The following is a 6,525-nucleotide window of genomic DNA, read 5'->3' as shown; positions in this document are numbered from 1 at the left end:
TACTTTTTTAGTATGGGAAACACTTTCTAATGCTACAGATAGGAGCAGCAGCTCTCCCGAACTTCTTTCTCATCAGTGTGTATATACATACAAACATGTAAATATGTATTATTGTGCCATGAAAAGAAAGATATCCTACCATATTCCACAAAGCAGGGTGAATTTTGAGGGCATTATGCTAAGTGAACTATGTCAGAGAAAGTAAATACTGTATACTCTTCTTTAACTGTGAAATCTAAATAACTGAGCTCCTCTTTCTCTTTCTTCATGTGAGCTGCTTTAACCCCGTCTCTATTTCTCCAATTCATTGTATGTTTGCTCTAGATTTTCTAAAAGGATTATGTCTTTATTTTCAACACTGGTCATGGAAAAGAATCTGATAATAGAGAATATTCAATAAAATACAGAAAGTTGAGTGGAAATACAGTAAAAATTCCCAGAACTTTGCAATCATCAGTGCTTTCATCCTAATGATGACCCTCTGGACATTTCAGCATGCTGATCACAATGCTCACAGGTATGAATTTCCATCTTTGTTGTAATTACCATATCTGTTACTATGTATGTTTTCTTTTCCTGAGAGTGAGCAAGAAAAACAATAAAGTTCTGAGGTTTGAAGAATAGATGATACTTCTTGGACAGAAAGCTATGGCAAACCTGGTCAGCATATTAAAAAGCAGGGACACCACTTTGCCTACACCACTTTGTATAGTCAACCTGTGGTTTTTCCAGTAGCCATAAACATGGCTATGTGAGAGTTGGACCATAAGAAAAAGTGAGCACTTAAGAACTGACTCTTTCAAACTGTAGTACTGAGGAAGACTTTTGAGAATCCCTTGGACAGCAAGGAGATCAAACCCATCATTCTTAAAGGAAATCAGTCCTGAATATTCATTGGAAGGACTGATGCTGAAGCTGAAGCTCCAGTATTTTGGTCATCTTATGGAAACAGCCGACTCATTGGAAAAGTCCCTGATGCTGGGAAATATTGAGGGCAGAAGGAAAAGAGGGCATCAGAGGATGAGATGGCTGGATGGCATCACCAGTGGAATGGACATGAAACTGGGAAAACTCTGGGAGACAGTGAGGAACAGGAAAGCCAAAGAAATAAGCAAAGTGTTAAGAGATGCTCTTAACAGAAGAAAGAATGTGCAGGAATGGTAAAGTTTTGGATCATAGACAACACAGTGCTTTCTTTTTAAAAATTGATAACTGAAGATTGCTGAGGTATAAGCCGAATAAGAGAGTACTAAATCAGAGACAGCAGCAGTTGGTTTTCAATGAAAGTTTCTTTATTTCTGACAGTTTCTTTATAAACATCTACCCAGGGACAATGCCAACATATGGGTCTCCAACCCACATGCACCTCCAAAAATTGAAGTGCATATTTGATTGTATAAATACATATGTCCCAAATTTGCAACACCTCCTAGAGTCTACATTTCCCATTGCAATCCAGCCTCCCTGCAGGATTGTCTTTCCTTTCCATTCACGTTGAGCTGATGTCTGAAACCATGGATTGGTTTTCCATTCCTGATGCATCTACTGCCTAGATTTTAGTTTGCAGGTGACCAGAAGTAAACTTTGACAGATGCATCCAGCTAGGAGGAGGGTAACAGTGGTACAGAAAGGACTCCTCGGGATAGAATGTCTTATTGCCCCAGTGAGGACACAGGCTGGAGCTAAGCCAGATGGACCTTGGATGTCCTAAATCCCACATGATCTCAATGAGTTTATCTTGAAGCTGGAATGAGTCAGCCCAGGTGGAGGGCTCCAGGAGGGCTGCAGCTCTCCTGAGGGGCAGGATCACACTCATCACTTAAGTTGCTCAGCCTAGTGGTGTGACTCAGAAGCTTCTCCAGGATGGCTAAGAGGAGGTTCCCACACAGACTGAAGGTCCCAAGCTTGAACAGCAGCTCAGGGCAGACAGGATGGACTCACATTGGGACTCTGTGACCCCACACCACTCTAAGTTCAGTTCCTGGAGTGTGGCTGCAACTTGTTCTGGAAGAACGTGGGGGATCTCAGGACTAAAGTCTGCCATGGTGACCTCACTCAGATCCAGGCCTTTGAGCTGATGCATGTTTGGGTTCTGGGATAGATGGGGCAAGTCTGACTCTGTAAGCTGCCAGTTGGTTACTGCTGGGTGGGCCAAGGGGGTCCTCGGGCATCTGGGGAGAAAGCAAGCAATTAGGTCTGAGAAATCAGGGTGGCAGTTGAGCTGAAGTTGTCAGATAGGTGATTTTCCCAAAGACAAGGTCCTACTACCACCTCCTGAAGGTCAGTACCCAGAATGACCCATCTCATTTTGGCCTGGCAGTACCTCTCTGCATCACCTGCAAAGCACCTGCAGCTTTGTATGATCTCTGGCTCCTGCTCCACTATAATCCTCTCAGAATTATGCATTTCTTAATTATTAACTAACTTATTGGGAGCCAAAGGCAATCTTTTAGGGACTGGTGATTTGAGACAAATTCATTGTGTTCAAGAATCTGGTAAGCACAGAGCTTTTCTCTCTGTCTCTCTCCCGAACTTTCTCTTTTCATTTTTCTTTTCTGGACACACTGCACAGGTTGTGAAAATTCTTCCCCCACCAGGGATCAAACCTGGACTTTCAGCCCTGAAAGAGAAGAGTCTTTACCACTGGACCACCAGGGAATCCCTCAGACCTTTTCTTTCAAATTGCTCTGGTCTGAGGTGGTGTCCCTCTCTAATGCCCTCTTCACTTGCCTGTTTTCTTAGTCATCTGACATAGCTTTCCCTTCCTAAGGAAGAACCCAAGCCCGCCCTCACTGGATCCAAACCGCCCCATCCAGAGATCTCTAGCGTGTTGTCTCTGCTCCTCCCCCTTGATTTCCGAGGTGAAGTGATACCACCGCGCAGGATGGAGCCCCAGAGGCCCCGGTGTGCTTGACGTGCCAGTGTTGTGCTCACTGTTTCCCAGGCAGCGGTCCACCCTCACCTGAGCGTCTGGTCCAGGCAGGTTCAGACAAGGAGGGAGAGTCCAGATAGAGAGACTGGAGATGGTGAGATTAGAAACTGAGTGGGAAATCGGACCATTTCCTGCTGCTGCTCCTCACAGCAGACCTAGAATGTGGGAGAGACAGGGTCTCTGCATGTTGCTCCTCTGACCCAGGAGAGGAGCAAACGTGGGCAGGATGGACGGATGCCAGATCCAGGTCACTTGCACCTCCTGGATACAGTCCAGCTGCACCATATTCAGGACCTTCGTGATAGTGTCCAGGGCCATTGCAGAGATCGTCAGCTTCTTACAGCACAGGTGTGTGCAGGCCCTTCTCTAGTCAAAGCAGTGGTTTTTCTAGCAGTCATGTATGGATGTGAGCGTTGGATCATAAAGAAGGCTGAGCACTGCAGAACTGATGCTTTCAAACGGTGGTGCTTGAGAAGACTCTTGAAAGTCCCTTTGAGCTGCAAGGAGATCAAACCAGTCAATCCTAAAGGAAATCAACCCTGAATATTCATTGCAAGGACTGATGTTGAAGCTGAAACTCCAGTACTTTGGCCATCTGATTAGAAGAGCTGACTCATCGTAAAAGACCCTGATGCCTGTACACCCATGACTGATTCATGTCAGTGTATGCAGACACCACTATATTATTGTAGTTAGCCTCCAATTAAAATAAATAAATTAATTAAAAATTATAATAATTAATGATAAACACCATTAAATATATACCATTATGTAAAAAAACAAAACAAAACAAAACCCTGATCCTGGGAAAGGTTGAAGGCAGGAGGAGAAGGGGTCAACAAAGGATGAGTTGGTTGGATGGCATCACCAACTCAATGGACATGAATTTGAGCAAAGTGTGGGAGATGGTGAAGGACAGGGAAGCCTGGCATGCTGCATCCCTTGTGGTCACAAAGAGACAGACATGACGGAGCAACTGAACAGCAACTCAGATCTACTTCCAGTCTTCTCCTAAGCTTTTGCTTGGGGATAGATATTTCACTTGTCATTTCAGTAAACAAAGGATGTGGCAGCAAAAGGCCATTATCCACTGCAGCTCCCCAAGACAGTGTGCCCTGAGGGGAATTCAAGGAGAGGAAAACAGGATGGTGTCCTGAGGGAGTTAAGATGCATATCATAAACATGACTTCAGTAAGCCCAGACTCTTGCCTCTTTTCACAGAGACAAGCATGAAAAGGAACTTCCCTGGTGGTCCTGTGGATAAGAATTCACTGGTCAGCATCAGGGTTAGAGGTTGGATCCCTGGTCCAGGAAGACCCCACAGACTATGGAGCAACTAAGCCCAAGCACCATGACTACTGAGCATCCGACTAGAGCCTGGGGGCCATGACCACTGACGCCCACACCCCGGTCACATGCTCTGTGATGAGAGACCCGCCAAAAGGAGAAGTCAACACATTTCAACTAGAGAGTAGCCCCTCCTTGCCACATGCAGAAAAGGCTGTGCTCAACAAGAAAGACCCAGCATAGCCAAAATAAGCAAACAAATCAATAAGATTATAAAAATAAATGAATAACAATTGTTTAAAACCATGAAAATCATTAATTTCAGATGTATCATGTTCATCATCCGCAGTAATCTTTCGATGCTTTCTGAATGTTTTTTCAGCCCTTGACCTTATGTACTCTGGCGCTCCTTTTTTTGAACGGTTTCTCAGAGACACCTGAGAAGACCCCTTTCTGGCTACTATCTTCTGTAAAATCACTGAAGAAAGCATATTTGCATGTTTTAGTTTGTTCATTTTTTTGTCATCTGACCTGCTCTTCGAAGACCTTTTCCCAACCCACAGAGTCTTGCCCCCACTCACCTGAGTTCCAGGAATTAGATGGAAACTGTCGACTAAAACATGAGTCACCACCTGAAAGTAGAGTCATTTTATTTCATGGGCGTATTTAAGAGCGAAGCCCAGGCTTCTTCGGTGGCTCAGAGGGTAAAGAATCTGCCTGGAATGCAGGAGATCTGGGTTTGATCTTTGGGTTGGGAAGATCTCCTGGTGGAGGAAATGGCAGCCCACTCCGGTATTTGTTCCTGGCGAATTCCTGGAAGGTTGTCTGAGTGTCCACACAAAGACAATCCACCTGTAGCAGATGGGGGAACGCTGGAAGACCAGCCCTGAACTCAGCGGGGAGCTGTTCACGGGCCCTTCCTTCTGAGAGGACAGGGAACCTGCAGGCCTTTCCAGGGCAATCCCCGGTCCCTATCCCCTTCCTTGCCTCCTCAGGAACTCAAATTTAGACAACTCCACATGGCTTTCTCCAGAGAGGGAGCTTTTCTGTGAGGACCCAAGAGGGCGCCCATACTTGGAGAATTGGTCAGGAAAGCACGGAGCTCCTCTCTGCTCAGCCAGAAGTCAGCCTTGGAGGCTCTGTGGGGAGGCGTGGCGGGCGGGCCTAATGCGGTCCTTCTCTCCTTTCTTTACAGGGTCTGCACCCCTCATCGCCAGGGCCCCAGGGGTACTGGGGGGACCCAGTTCCAGACAGAGCTGGCAGAATAATTAGGAAGAACTATAGCACCAAGGAGTTCAAGAACTCCTGCCCTTCATTTAAAGAGAAGCTGAAGACAAGGAAAGGGGAGACCGGGAATCCTGAGAGGTGAGTCTCTGACCCGCGCTTTCCTCCTGCTGCTGCCCCGAACCTGTCCTTCTACAGTGAAGGGGTTGGAAGTGCAGGCTGGGCAGGTTCTGAGAAGGAAGGTCTAATGACGTGGAGCAGCTGGGTCCCACAGCCAAAGAGGCAGACACATCTCTGGGGTTGAGTTGCTAGACTCCTGGCGTCAATCCCATTTCTAGAGTAAAAGGGAGAAGCTGTCTGGCAGGCAGTGAGCAGTGCTTCCTGCTTTCCTCCCTGAGTCTTTTCAACCAAAAGATATGCTTAGATTTTCCTAAAGGAAAGAAATCCACTTCACATTTTGTGGGTGTGAATGAACTGTGAGCAAGTCATTTTGGAAGCACTAAATCTAATCTTAAATTAGATCCTATAAGACTGGAGGTTTATTCCCAGTTCATGCATAGCTGAAGCAACAGATAAGTACATATTTTAGTATTTTAACCAATGTTGTCTTTTTCTATTAGAAAATTCAGAATTTTAGCCTATATTTGTCTAGTATGTGTATTTTCTTGCCTTTTTCTTTAAACACTTTTTGTTTGTATTGCAGTATAGCCAGTTATAATTCTGTGGTAGGTCTTCCCTGCTGGTCTAGTGGTTAAGAATCTGCCTTCCCGTGCAGGGGACACGGGTTTGATTCCTGGTCCCAGAAGATCTCACAGGCGCTGGAGGCACCGAAGCCCACGTGTCACAACTACTGAGCCACTGCTCTAGGGCCCTGCCCCAAAACCAGGGAAACCACCCCAGGGAGAAGCCTGAGCACTGATTTGCCCCAGCCCCCCCAACTGGAAACATCCCCTGCATTGCAAGAACACCAAGCTAAGTGAAAAACAAGTAAATTAATCTGTTAAAAAAAAGAGAGGAGAGAAGTGATAATATTGTGGTAATGTCAGGTAAAAAGCAAAGGGGCTCACCATAAATATACCTGT

Source organism: Cervus canadensis, chromosome 29, assembly GCF_019320065.1.
Source record: "Cervus canadensis isolate Bull #8, Minnesota chromosome 29, ASM1932006v1, whole genome shotgun sequence".
NCBI classification, from domain to species: domain Eukaryota; kingdom Metazoa; phylum Chordata; class Mammalia; order Artiodactyla; family Cervidae; genus Cervus; species Cervus canadensis.
The sequence above is the reverse complement of the archived record's forward strand: the minus strand, read 5'-3'. Positions refer to the sequence as shown.